At 31.8% G+C, this 15,811-nt stretch overlaps 1 protein-coding gene across 1 annotated transcript in view; it reads right to left on the bottom strand.

Annotated features, from left to right (window-relative positions):
- LOC123258706 (dipeptidase 1-like) overlaps window positions 1-15,811 on the bottom strand; it is a 201,794-nt gene that overhangs the window by 43,634 nt on the left and 142,349 nt on the right. The gene's annotated exons all lie outside the window — the stretch shown is intronic.

Below are 15,811 nucleotides of genomic sequence, written 5' to 3'. Positions count from 1 at the left end.
ATTTTTTAAAACTTTAAATGTAACGAACGACATTGCTGAACGGGGTATTGCATTAATTGAAGAATAGAACTGCTGCCTAACCAAAGATGAAAAACAGTTGCAGTATTTATTATAGGTTGTTCGTGGCCATCGACAACGTTTTTCGAATTGTAATAAAAAATCACATCAAAGATAAATATTTAATATAAATAAATAAGCAATTTTTTGAGAAAAATTTATTAATAATATGAAAGTGAACATAATAATAGAATAAAATTGTTTATTTTTTGGTTTATTGCGAAAAAATTCCTTAAAAGTATCATAATTATTTGATTAAATAAAAAAAAATCATTGGTCAACATTTATCAGAAGTCTAATGTATGTTTGAAGAAAAATTTGATCCTTATTTTGACACTGAAACCAACAGTTTCGGTGTAATTTATAAAATTCGATAAAATTCTTGAAAAATTGAACTTTGATCTTGAATAACTTTTGAACGCGTGGACAAATCAAAAAATTTTATCAGACCTTTTTTGTACAGCGTTCAATTCTCTATAAAGATAAGAACAATTATTTATGAGTCAATTAATCGTTTAAACGGTACAAAAATCAGAAGAAGCAAAAAAAATTTTTTCTGTGTTATTCTTATGGAAATTAAAAAAATGCGATGTGGACAATCTTAATATTAATATTAAGGACTCATCTTTTCACAGTAATTTTTTTACACCTAAAAGAAACTTTTAAGCCTGTTTGGAAAAAAAAAAAATTTTTTTTTTTTTTTTGGATCACCCTAATACATACATATATAAACTTTTGAACCATATGTATTTTCTGACTCAGCTCATCGAGTTGAGTCGGAATATAGAAAAATTTTCAAAAGTTGCGTCATGAGGACCAATGCAATAGTTAGATTTCTATGAAATCTACTAAAAAGCGTGTAAAAAAGTGCCATTCGGCAGCCGAAATGAAAGTAATTTCCTACTCAAATGAAATCACAATATTGATAATACAAATGCTTCAATCACATTGATAGAATCCCTTTTCCCTCGAAGTTACGAAAAACGAATGCAATAGTAAAATTTCATTAATTACCTACAGACGAAAAGATTATTTTTAGGTCTAGGAGAATAAAATGACATAGAAATTAAAGCTCGTTTAATGAACTTTGAAATGCAATTTACAAAAATTCGATAAGTTATTTCATTCGAAAGTTATCTGCAAAAGAAACTGCCAAAATATGAGTTTTTAAGGTTTTGAAAATTTTGAAACCCTATAATTTCTGAACTACTTGACTAATTAAGCTCATTTTCGAACGTGACCTTGGTATTCATCTAAAGATTAAGTATGTTGAGTTTGGAAAATATCTAGTATGAATTGGAGACGATATTGTCCTGACAAGTCGCGTTATATCCCATATATATTTAAATACATGTGTAAACTTTTGTGCCAATGCTATTTTTCGGTATAACTTGACAAAATAAAACATATTATAACAAAATTTCCTTTAAATTCTGATATGAGACCAGCTACAATAGCTAAATTTATAAATAGATCTACTTTAAAATTTAACTTTTTCATTTTCCATCATTGTTCCACGGATTTAAATTTCTATGGCAGAATTCACAATTATTCCACTTTGCATCAACCACCGATACTAAATGAATATAATGCGCTTTAGATTTAAACCCCGTTTAATTTAATACCCTGTCATTTCGATATTTTATAACAAAATCATTTATTTTTTCCATTGTTCTTATATATTGTTATTCGTAAAACAAATATATATTATTTACTACCAATGAATAATGTATCAGGTCTTTCCTCGGTGTTGTACATCGATTTCATTTAAACTTGCATCCGGAATGTATGAAAATAATTTATTATTATATTTTTGCAACAAGCAATGCTAAACTCCATTTTGAATAATACCATTGTAGGTTTTTTCTCACAATAATCCAATCACAAACTTTTAATGAGTGAAAGCTCTGAGTTAAATTCAAACCCTTCACCTTCTGTGCTGGAAAACCTTTCAATACCACAAACTTCTTTTGTAAATAGCTTATTGATTCGCGACTACAACCTCGACGTATAAATAACCTAAAATTTGAAAACTAAAAAAATTAAAACACGTTTCGAGCACGATGATAATCAATATTGAGTGAACCTCTTGTTATTTTGGTTGTTCATTACCGTAGAGTATCAAAGTATTGAAACATAAGCACCGTCATCGCCAATATTGATGAGAATCGTCGTACTCGTTCAAGCATTAATATCACTAATGCCGGATCGATGTTAATAAATAATGGCCGTTGTAGTGTGCATATTGTACCTTTTAATTGTACATCGTCGCTTTAAATACGATTCGAATTTTGAAATCAACAACATTTCATTTTCACATGACAGTATACTAAAAAAAAAGCCATTCGGCAGCCGAAATGGAAGTAGATTTCTCAAATAAAGAAAATTTATTTTTAATAAAAAATATTAATACTAATAATGTATAACTTAATTCATTGATTAAAAACAAAATTCAATAATAAATTTAAAACTATTTAGAACCAATTTTGCTCAAAAATCTATCTTGTAAAGAAAAAGTTTCTCAAATATTTATCAAACAATTTTGAAGATAATAAGATTAGAATTATCAATGTCCAAATTTTAAGTGACTGCTTAAGAACGACAGTTTCGTAACGACATGTTAATCAGAATTTTAGAACCAGATGAAATGTTAATTAATGAAGACAATATTTAAAACTAATTTGTGATAGATTTACTGACGACAATATCGTGATTATTGAATCTACATCATGGTTATGCTATAATACAGCCAATAATTCTAAAACGGCTGCAACAGTAAAACTGTTTCATTAAACGAACTCTAAAAGGAGTAATATTGAGGCTATTACCACTTCTGAGGAGTGAAAATTGAAGCTTAATAAAAGAGCTTTACGATGCAACTTACCGAATTTTAATATATTGTCTAGTTCAGTAATAATTTTATATTCTGGATGAAAGAATTTCTTTAATTATGAGAATTGAATATCTCGAAGCAAGAGTGAATTTTTGAAAAGAATATTTTTCTTGAATCAAGTATTCATTTTTTCCATTATCTATCTATCTATCTATATAAATAAAAATAAAATGCCGCATGTATGTCCACGCATCACTTGAGAACGGCTGGACCGATTGAGCTAAATTTTTTTTCGTTATCTTCAGAATTGTAAGGAGAAGGTTTGTATGTAAAAAAATTTTTAAAAAATCTACCCTCAAAGGGGATTGCAGGGGCGTTAACAATGAATTATTCCCGTTTTGAACTATAGCTCCTATAGTTCCCAAATTTGGTAGGAATCTTTTGTAAGAGATATAGAAATAATCTATGAACTAATTTTACGATAGCTCGCTCCACAGGGGGTTGCGGGGGTGCATTTAACTCAAATTGTAGATCCTACAGATGGAAAATTTAGGTGGAGTCTTCCATATGTGATGCGGAAATGATCTACGAGCGGATTTTACAACCCACCCCCAATAAGGATTACGGGGGTGGGTGTTAGAATGTTAAGTTTTTGTTTTCAAACTGTAACTTCTACAGACTCCAAATTTAATAGGAATCTTCGTGTATGATGTTAAGTTCAGCTAAGAGTAGATTTTATCAAATTCTAATCTCAAAAGGGATTGCGGGGGCGTTAGCCATGAAAATTTCTCATTTCCAATCGATAGTTTTTATGGACTCAAAGTTTTGTTGGAATCTTTTATTTACAATGTAGACATCATCTCGAATAGGATCTTACGAAATTCTTTCCCCGCAAAGGAGTGCGGAAGTGATAATTGTCAAAAAATTCATATTCTTCAAATACAGTTCCTACAGATATAAAATTTAAAGAATCTAAAGAGATACAGGAAATTACAGGGATGGCCTTCAAGGTCAACCGATTTAAATATTTTTCTTAGTCAATGATTAGATTTCAACCAAAAACGAATTTCGTGATAATTCAATTGATATGTAGGTTGTGTCAGAGTGGTGAGTAGAATGTAAAAAATATTTTTGTACATAAACTAGGACTTTTTGAGACATGAAATTAAGGACATATCTATTAAACTTCAATAACATTTAATAAAAACTTCCTTACAACAATCATCTCTTTGACAGGGGGGAAAAAGTCATTGTAAGGTTTTCAAAACTTAACATGACATGTAGTTATTCAGTCATCGGACTAAGAACTTTATACATGTTATTTTTGCTAATCACATAACTAATTAATTGATTTTATCATTGCGGAAATGTAACGGTTGAAAATGAATGCATTTTTCAAACACTTGATTATTAATTTCAAGCCGATTAATAAAATCTATTATCAGTTTGTCAGCGCGTAAGAACTTTTTTATTGTTGTTTCAAAATACCAAGGAGAAGACGACCTGACTAAGGTCATGCCAGTTAATGAGATGTGGGACGAGCTATCTCACGTTCAAACCGCACTGACGATCATAAATAAATCGCCAGGCCAGTCGTTGAAAATGTGCGGAATGAAATCGGAGTTTCCCTGTTTCGTGCATGGGAAATTATACGTCCTGTGTTCGTGAATCGGAAAACCATGATCTTTATATATTTACGCACCGCAGAAAAAGATAAAAAATGTAGTCCATCAAAAAGCTTTAAATTGATTAAGTGTATAACTATGTTGCATTGAATGTAAATAAGAATTTTGTATTAAATTTTGACTATACTTTTCACAAATATATGTAGGTGATACGAAGTTCACCGGGTCGTCTAGTATATATATATAATAAAAATGGTCTTCGTTTGAGGCTCAATCACGCCTAAACCACTGATCGCATCGACATGAAACTACGACCATTCGATGCGAATTTTTTCCTAGATGGTTTATGGCTATTTATTTTTCGAATTCCAACGTTCCTTCATTTTTTTATTGATCTTTTACTTTTATGAACATTTATCCCGCTAATAAAAACAAAAGGCAAGCATTTTCTTTTGATTCTTTTGTTTTCATGGATTTCAACGGAGTATATTAAACGGATTATCTTCTTTTATATTCAGCTAAGAATCTACTCACACACTCCCACCCACCCACTTCCACTTATACCCAATGGAATAACTGATGAAAAACAAATTTTCTTATGAACTCCGCCGTCCATCTTACAGCATTAAATAAATACACAAGTCCACAAAAAAAAAAAAGTGGTCTGTGCTGGGTGTGCGACATATACTTTCCGACGTATTTTTTACCGCTGAACACGAATCTGAAGTCAAAATTGGGGGCCAAACTGCAAAAAACGGAGAAAAATAAAAAAAACCTATAAAATCCATTATTTAATAGCATTTTCCGTATGTTATGATCAAATTGAAGTTCCTTCTTTGTTTCTCTCTGTAGCATCCATCACGGATTCGCAAATATGTTTATTTGCCACTTATTGTGTCTTATTGAAGTCTTTTATCGAATGAATTTTGTCTTTGATACAATAGAAAACGTCAGGACATTGAATCGATACATTTACCGGCAAAAACTTGCTACCACAGAGTGTTTGGACTACGATGACAACTGCCCTTAAACGGGATGTGTAGAATGATTCGCTAGTCAACATTTCGTGGTATCGAAGTCAGCTAAGGCGCGCTGTTTTGCAGGGAAGCGGTAGAATATGAGAATGATGCCGTAGTGTGTCCGACGACGAGTTGGCATTGTCCTCGTCAAAGTCGGAAAGCCTTCATACTTAGGCCTGGGGAGGTATGAGGGTTATCACCCGTAGGGCGGCTGACTCACCTGCGATCGGGCCAGGTATTCTAGCGTGCGGGGTTTGTTTATTTTGATGGATTGTAATGCTTCTTCTACTCAGAATTTAGCTGAATCTTCTAGTACTCATGGCGATCATGAATGTTCTATGAATCCTAATTTCTTTTGCTACGTTTGTGCAAAATAAATTGGGATGAAAAATACAAAGAAACTCACTAATAGGTTTGTGACTTTGTATGAAAAGTGTTTCAATATGGAAGTTGCTCTCAATTTAAAAAATTGGATACCCAATGTTGTTTGTGGTTCATGCTATAACATGGTTAACCGATTTTAGGAACACCAGGATAAGGAAAAACTTAAATTTAAAACTCCAGCTATATGGAAGAAGCTTCTTGGTGCAAATGATTGCTACTTTTGCACGACAAAAGTTGAGACTGCGGGCCGAATCTATAAGGACAAAATTTTGTATTCTCCTGCTTCAGGTGTACAACAACCATTTGCAAACTTTATAGAAGGTTCAGAAGATGATACGTCAAAAGACAGCCTGACCAGTGGATTCGATACAATGGAAGTCGACGTCGATCCTGAGAATGTAGCTCTTAATGACGAAGAGTCTGCTACTGGTAGTGAATCCGATTCCAGTGAACCTGATGAAAAAGTTCCTTCGAGCAGTGAAGAAGAGTACAGGCCGATCGGTGAAGAGAAAAAGCCAGAAACATACGAACAAAAACATCTAAATGATTCATTTAGAGAAGCTAAACTCTCAAAAGAATTGAATTGAATTGAATTGAATTTATTGATTTATGCCAAAGCCTTCACTGGCCAAATGGCAAAAGAAAAATATACATTTTGTGAATACAATACATTTTTAAATTTTTAATCTAAACATAATAATTAGAACTTATATATAATTATACATAATAAAATATTAGTAAAGGTAATATTGCTTATATGCTAATTTTGAAGAAACTGTTTAAGATAGAATTAGAACTAATAGATTACAATATTTATGATTATGATTTAAAGATTTTAATTTTAATAATTTTAGTGATTTAATAACTTTTACTGATTTTAATAATTTTAGAGATTTAACTGAAAATTTAGTTTGGATTTAGAAGTCTAGATTAAAAAGGTAATCATAAAGCTTATTTTTAAAAATTTCTAAACTGGGAGCATTTATCATATCGATTGGTAAATCTTCCCAAAGACGAATGCAAGTAACTACAAATGATAACTCATAAATAGCTGTCGTAAATTTAGGTAACTTGAAATTTACATAATTCTTTTTTGCTGCAAGTCTTACAGAACGTCTAGTATCAATATCTTCAATAAATAGTTCTCGTAAGTAGCTAGGTTTACCTATATTCAACAATTTATAAAAATAACATGCTAAGTAGTACATTCGGCGGCTTTTTACTGATAGCCATCCAAGCTCTCGTCTATATGGTGTAATATGTTCATCCTTTTTCAAATTATAAATAAAACGAATCGCTGTATTTAATGAACGTTGTAATTTGCAATTCTCATCAGCAGTACAACTAGTTAATACTATAGAACAATAGTCAATAAGTGGTAATATAGTTGCTGAGACTAATAACCTCCTAATGTCTTTAGTATAGATGTTTTTTCTTATTTTTAAACTATATAACGCTGAATTAATTTTATTTACAGTCTTTGATACATGCAAACTCCAAGATAAGTTATTTATGATATGAAGACCTAAGCACTTAGTTGACTCTTCGTAAGGAAGTGGGAATCCGTCAATAAAAATTGGTGGAATACCATTTGCTTGTAACTTTTTCAGCTTAGTACTTGAGCCAAGTATCATTGTTTTAGTTTTGGATAGATTCAATTGCAAGCCATTCTCTCTTGTCCAATCAGCAACAGCCTGAGCATCAATCGTAATTTATCTAATAGCGTCTTGTAGTTGATAGTCATAGAAATGAAGGTAAATGAATTGATCATCCGCAAACAGACCATAATTTGTATAAATTAATCGCTTAGCTACCGAGTTCATTACTATTAAAAATAATATCGGTCCAAGAACTGAGCCTTGTGGGACTCCAGAGGTAGTTTCTAGGAATTTTACAGGTAAGCCCATTTCATTTACAACTGATTGGGTTCGATTGGTCAAGTACGAGAAAAACCAAGAAATGGTCTCACTCGAAAAACCGAGTTCAACTAGTGAAGTCAAAATTACTCTTGGATTAACATAATCAAAAGCTTTTGTTAGATCAAATAGGACAATAAGAGTTAGCTTGTTTTCATCCATGGAACGCCTAATATCATCTATAAGTTTTAGTAAGGCTGATAGATTGAAGCGGCTGAAATATTGGTTTCGAGTATGAAAAGGAGAAATCTTCTGACAAAAGGTACTAAAGTTTCATTTTATCGGAATCGAGAGGAGGCTTTCCGTAAATATTTTGAAAAAGAGGAAGATTTGCTTTTTTGCACTGATGTTAAAGGACTTGTGGATGAATTAAAGCCGAATATATATAAGCCTGAAGATTGGCGGTTATTCATTGACTTGTCTCAACGCAGTCTTAAGGTAGTCTTCTTCACAACACCAACAAATTTGCTCCTTTACCTTTAGCTCACTCAACTGTACTTAAAGAAGAGTATACAAATCTAGAAATTGTCTTGGAAAAAATTAAGTATGAAGAACATAAATGGCAAGTATGTGGTGATTTGAAGATTTTGTCCATGATCCTAGGACAACAATCTGGATTCACGAAGTATCCATGCTATTTGTGTATGTTTGACAGTAGAGATCGCAAGAATCACTACGTCAAAAAAGTTTGGCCTTTGAGATTTTCATTTAGGGTTGGATCAAATAATATAATAAGAAAACCGCTTGTTGATCCAGCCAAAATTCTCATTCCTCCTCTTCATATTAAACTTGGGTTAATAAAACAGTTTGTGAAAGCTCTTGATAAAGAAGGAGAGTGCTTTACATACCTGTGTCAAGTGTTTAAGCACAAATCAGATGCGAAATTGAGAGAAGGCATCTTTGATGGCCCGGAAATCCGGACGTTATTCAAAGATAAAACATTTGTTTCAGTGATGGATGAACAAGAATTAGCATCATGGCTAAGTTTCAAGGAAGTGTGTACCAAGTTTTTAGGCAACACCAAAGATGCTGATTACAAAAATATTGTGGCGAATATGATCGCAAACTTTCAGCGTTCAGGTTGCCTAATGAATTTGAAACTTCACTTTCTGGATTCGCATTTCAACTACTTTCCGGAGGACAACGGAGACTTTAGTGAACAGCAAAGAGAGAGATTTCATCAAGATCTCAAAAAATTTGAACGGCGATTTCAGGGGCAGTGGGGAGTAAATATGTTTGCAGATTACTGCTGGATGCTACATAGAGAAACTCAACAGAGAGGAAAAAAGCGTAGCAGAAATCCGTTGCACAGGTTATTTGAGGAGAAAAGGGCCAGGAAACGACAGAAATTATAAGATTTTAATTATCATGCAGAAAAAATTATTAGATCGGAGATTTTATCGGTTTTTTTTTATTTTTCTCCGTTTTTTGCAGTTTGACCCCCAATTTTGACTTCAGATTCGTGTTCAGCGGTAAAAAATACGTCGGAAAATATATGTCGCACACCTAGCACAGACCACTTTTTTTTTTGTGGACCTGTGATATTTTTATTTTTAGATTAGAAATTTAATTAACTTTTTTTTTTTTTAATTAATTTTTTTTTTAATTTACTTGAGAACGGCTGGACCGATTGGACTATTTTTTTTTGTTATCTTCAAAATTGTCAAGAGAAAGTTTTGTATGTAAGAAAATTTTTAAAAAGTCCGCTAAAAAGTTAAAAATTTCGATGATAATCGAAGAATTCCCATCTATATAGTCACTCATCACGAAATTTCGGGAACCATAGGACTTAGAAACGTGAAACGTGGTAGGAATATTACTTTTGCTATGTAGAGGTCGGCTAAGAACGGATTTTAAGAAATTCATCCCCCAAAGGGGATTGCGGGGGCGTTAACAATGAACAATTCCCGTTTTTAAACTATAGTTCCTATAGACTTCAAATTTGGTAGGAATCTTCTGTAAGAGATGTAGAAATAGTCTATGAACGAATTTTACGATAGCTCACCCCACAGGGGGTTGCGGGGTGAGTATTGAACAATTAAAATTTTTAATTTTCCAGCTAAAGCTCCTACAGGCTCCAAATTTTGTAGAAATTTTCTATAAGTGGTGTAAAAATGATTTATGAACGAATTTTACGATATCCCACCCCAAAGAAGATTGCGGGGGCGTTAACAATGAAAATTTTCAATTTCCAAGCTATAGTTCCTATAGACTCCAATTTTTTTTCTATAAAAAATTGATGTCACGGAGAAAATTTTAGTTAACAGAAAATTCGTCGCACTTGAACCTAGACAGATTTCAATTTCACATATGAGACTTGTAATGACTTTAACTAAAACTTTCAATGCTCATTTCAAATTTTTTTCTTCGTGTCAATTATTATTAATTTTTGGAAGAAAGCCACGGAAATGTTATAATCATTGCACATTGAAAGTTACAATGAATATTAGCTAGAAAAATCACATGGATGAAAGATACAGGCTAATTCGATGGAATTAGGAATTTGTGCAAGTCTAAACAATATCGATGCTTACAGTTCTATCCACGGGGCATATTTATGTTCATACAAAAATTAAAAAAAAAAAATTAGAAAAACGGTTGACCCTGAAGGCCATCCCTGCAACTTCCCGCTAATTCCATACCTAAGCGCTTAAAATTGCACTTATGACGTTTTTGAGCTCTTCGAGCTCAAAAATACAATTTATGTGTCATTTTGAGCTCTCCGAGCGCAAAGAGATAGCTTTGCTATGCTTTTGAGCTCCTCGAGCTCAAAAGTCTTATCAAAATTCGATGAAACACGATTTTTCTAATTTTCAAACTGCTGTAACTTTTCAATAAATCAACTGATTTTCACGTGGTCGGCGGCGATCGATGTGGTTTTTTGAGCTCTATAAAAAATTAGAACAAAAAAATTGATCCGATGAAAAATTTCGGAGTTATTACAAAAAAAAACACTTTTTTCGATTTTTTTCGACAACGATATCTCACGAACGCATCAACCGATTCTGACGCTCTATGTGGCGATCAATGCGGAGTTTGAAGGTTAAAAGCTGATTAGTTTTTGAAGTTGATCAGTTCAGCCAATTCGGAGATATTTAAAAAAAATGAAAAAAAAAAAAAACTTTTTTTTCTTTTTTTTTTGCAATTTCTCGAAATCTACTGGTCCGAATCGGTTTCAACTTACAGGAAATCTAAGTTTGGCGAAGCTCTTTCGAATGACACCAACCGCGATGAAATCGGTCAAGCCGTTCAAAAGTTACGAGAGGTTTACACACACACACACACACATACAGACGTACGGACATCATCGTGAAAATAGTCAGGAAAGCTTCCTAGGACCTTGAAACGTCAAGATCCGATGAAAACTCGATTTTTGAAAAACGGAGTAAAACCAATAACTTCCCGATTTTGGAAAATTTTCAATTTTCTTAGTGGGAAGTTAAAGAGGAGAATAATAAAAATATGAAAAAAAAATAAAAATGAAACATAAAATTTAATTTATTTCCTGTTTCAATTCGCCCAGCAAAGCGGGCGGGAAACGGCTAGTAGTTAAATAAATGTGAGGTATAAACCTAAATCAAATTAAAATAATAAGTTATTTGAGATTCATATAGTATTAGAGGAGAAATTCCTATCATCAAATGCATTAATATATGAAATTTTGAAAATAACACTTTTCGCGAATCAAGGAGTTTTTTTTTCAGTGTAGTCTTTACCTAAGCGCTCCGGAACGGAATTCACCATAAAAGCAAATTTTTTCTTACAAAAATCAGAATTTCACTGGTTAAATCTGAATCATACATATTTATTAGATTTTTTCTGGGAGTTGTAGAATGCTTTTTATAGCATTCTAGTGTAATGTAACATTGTAAATGTAAATTTGTGTGTGAAGATCGGTGGAATAAAATCTTGTGATAATAGATTCCAACGGCGAGCTTGATGCAAAAACTCATGATAATAATAATAATAATAATAGCAATAGTAATAATAATAATAATATCAGTAGAGCAACAACAACAATGATAATATCGGACAGTGTTAGTGGTGTTGGCCATACCGATGATTATGATGATGATGATGATGATGATAATAATAATGGCGGTGGGAATGGTCTGATGGTCTACTGGTGGACATATAATAGTGGTACCATTGACAGACGATTGCACAGTACATGAACCCGAGTACAAGTCATCTAAGCATCATCTACTACCTCGATAATCGTCGAATGTTAAGGTCGGCTAGCGATGATTGTGACGGTTAGAGAGTTACCACGGTACACTCTGAATATATTCATCTGAACGACCCATACCATATCAGTGGTAAATGTACTTCTAAATGGTATATTATTGGGCTCCGAGATGGGTTGTGAAGATCTATCTGTATGTATGTGTATAGGACGGAGAATGAATCAAATGCAATATCGAGACGTGCTTTGTCAATTACGGACATTCATGCTCAATTAAGTTACCGCTGAGTCGGCCAGTTGAATCATCTGATGGTTTGCTCCAGCTACGAATTCATGTTACCTAGATAGCTTACTTGGAACATAGATTAGTGTGTACTCTAGTTCACTTGTAACTCCTCGACTCTCAAGATTCAAGATTCAAGACAAGGCTGTCAAGCTCTTAATTAACGGCGATGACAAGTTCATTCGATACTTTCCTGTTTGTTAAGATCGCTATTTTAAACTAAAAATAGTCAATCATTATGAGAGTATTTAACAGCCATTAAATTCAAGAAGAAACTTGAAAAAGCTTTTAATGCATTGTTTTCAGTCAAGGATTCTTAATGAGCCTGTCAAATAAATTAAGAAAAAATTTTTGACGCTTTTGCTTGGAACTGGATGAACAAGTAGAAGTCAAGAGAAAGGAAAAACGAAAAAAGAAAGAAGAGGTATATGAAGATGAAGAATGGGTTTATTTGGCTGATTTCCTTGTATCATTTTTTTATACTGTACTTTAGGACAAGAGATATTTGATTTCGATAGTAAGAGATAGTGATGACATGAAAGACAGGATTCACATTTCGATAAGAGTTAATGTTCACTTGTTGACCCGTTCGGATACTCGTAACTTATCACGATCCCGAGACTTACGTCGGACAAATTTATCTTGGGATCTGAGTGAGAGAGGCAGCTGTGCTATTGGGAATATGCTGGGGTGGTTGAGGTTGTTTTTGTAGTAGTTGTTGTTGTTGTTGTTGTTGTTCTTGTTGTTGTTGTGGTCCGCGCCCCCGTGTATAGTATAATATATAACATATAACAAATATCGAGCATAGAAATATCGAGTAGTCTGAGCTACTATCAACTATCGGCTTTGAAGTGTAGGAGTAGTAGTAGCAGTAACAGAATCAGAACCAGCCAACGTGTATTATACTATTCCGCAGAGAGTTATCGAACTCCAAGGACTTGACCTGGTCATTTTTTCCGAGTTACTGCATTCGTAAATTATTATCAACATGTGAATCATTTTTAATGGTCTGTTTCTACTACCAACTAGTAAATTAACTTCAAACAAGAATTTAAATTTGGGAGAATTTTTTAAATTATTTTATTAAAATAAGTTTTGAACAAATCAATGGAATGCTGTAAATAATTTATTGGCTCCAATGTGGTGTGATTTTGTGAAAATTTTAAACTCAGGTGGTATTACATTTAAATGTTTATACTGTCAAACATGTGAGTTTATTAGTGATTGTGATTTTGTATTGATTAAAAACATTACATCATTCAAATATCTTTTGCCATTGCTTTTTTTTTCGTTCGAAATGAATAAAGTTCTTGAGATGTGTAGCGGTAATAGCTTTTGAAAAAAATTCAATTTTCTAAAAAATTAATATTTCTGAATCATAATTTTATTTATTTCTGAAGAAAAAAATTTGATGACAAGACCTGAATTCTCTGAACTACAATAATTTAAGATCGTCATTTTACATCAAAATTTTTTACAGTGTATTGGAATGATTAATTTCAACTATCGCTTCTTTACTTCTGATAACTTTTTTATTTAGAATAACAACTTTCAAACTTAATCAATTAATTACAGAATATAATCAGTTTCATAAACTCTATCGATTATCAGACAATTCATCTTGAAATGGTAATTTATTCGAGATACACTGCCCGTGTGATAGTATATATTTTATAAAGATTCAAATTTTAGATAATTTCAAAGTTTAAATTGAATTAGAAGTTTTAGACTACAAGACACAAAGCTAAGACCAATTTATAACGTTTTTCTAATGTTTCTTAAGTCTTTTTAGATTTTTCCTACGCTTGCTCTAAAAAGGTTCATTCTACTTGTTTATAGAAAGAGTAAAAAAAGTTAATCGGAACTATTTGTGAACGAACTCTAAAAAGTTAACGTTGAAGTTGAGAAAAAGTACTGTTGTCGCTAGCCGTGAATTTTCTTAGTTCTAAAATAATTTAAGTTTCGATTGTTTCAAATCTCGAAGTTTGTAGAGATAAACAATTGTTAAATTAATTTTTTTTACGAAGGCAATTTTTACAGCAAATAAAAGCATTCGGAAATAAATATTTTATAAGCTCACAAAATACTTTTTCATATCGATACACATAAATAAAAAACGATCCGTTTTAATTCATAACTTTTGTTTTAAAAGCTTTGTCAATGAATTATTAAATTTTTTATATGAATAACATTTCGATGTTTTAAAACTCAGTGTCAGAATAAAACATGGATCATCATATCGTTGTGAAGAGGATTAAATTCTCTACAGAACAACAAATACTCGACAATTGAAATTCCTGAATTGAACTGTTCATAAGTTATAAGCGATTAAAAAAAATATATATTTTTCATAAAAATTCATCACTGAATGCCGGAAATTACTGGATCGAAGATTGAGAAGAAATTAACTTACTTAGCATTGCATTTTCATCTTAATTTAACGTGAACATACAAGAATTTTTGGTGAAATTGCACAAAAAAAAAGTGTCGACTTATAAAGCTCGATAGCTTGAGATTCTTTAAAAAAATCACGGGAAAAATTTTTTTTGCTCAATTTCAGTATAATCGGAAAGGTCGATATTTTAATAATTTTTATATATCTTAACATAGTTTATATACTTTTCATTAAAAGTTGTTGTCATCATGTGGTTTTTAAAGTAATGATATGGATCGGAATTTTGTATCAAATATATAATTTACTTATTTTTAAGATAATGGTTCAAATAGGAACAGAGCCCCACCGTTCTTCGGCCATAAAAAATCGGAAAATTAAGCCATAAGAATAAAAAAATTTTTAACTTCCCGCTAAGAAAATTGAAAATTTTTAAAATACGGGAAGTTATTTTGGTTTTACCCCGTTTTTCGAAAATCGAGTTCTCATTAGATCTTGACGTTTTGAGGTCCTAGGAAGCTTCCCTGAATGTTTTCGCGATGATGTGTGTGTGTGTGTGTGTGTGTGTGTGTGTGTGTGTGTGTGTGTGTGTGTGTGTGTGTGTGTGTGTGTGTGTGGCCGTATGTAAACCTCTCATAACTTTTGAACGACTCGACCGATTTCATCGCAGTTGGCGCCATTCGAAAGGGCTTGACTAAACTTAGATTTTGAATAAAATTAAAATAAATAACAAAAAAAAAAACACAATCTAACTGTCAATATTAAAGAAGTGAGGTTGACATTGCAAAGTTCATATTTTTAACAAAAGTAAAAATAATTAATTAATATTGAACTGTGTAATTGTGATATAAATTAATTTAGCAGAAATTTGATAATTTTAATCATTTTTGTAAAAAATAAATTATGACAAAAAAAAATTTTTTTTAAATTGACATGTAGGAATTTTATAAAATAAAAAATCCAATTTTTTATGAATAATTTTTTAGAACAAATTTGTGTGTTAAAGAAAATTAAAAAATTGTAGTGACAGCTAAATTTAATGTTATCTTATTTTATGTGTTGATTGCTTCAACGAGTAAATTTATTTTTTGTTAATTAATGTTAGTTACTTTGCAT

The sequence above is a fragment of the Cotesia glomerata genome, linkage group LG2 (genome assembly GCF_020080835.1).
Source record: "Cotesia glomerata isolate CgM1 linkage group LG2, MPM_Cglom_v2.3, whole genome shotgun sequence".
NCBI lineage: Eukaryota > Metazoa > Arthropoda > Insecta > Hymenoptera > Braconidae > Cotesia > Cotesia glomerata.
This window is presented reverse-complemented; position numbering and strand designations above follow the sequence as displayed.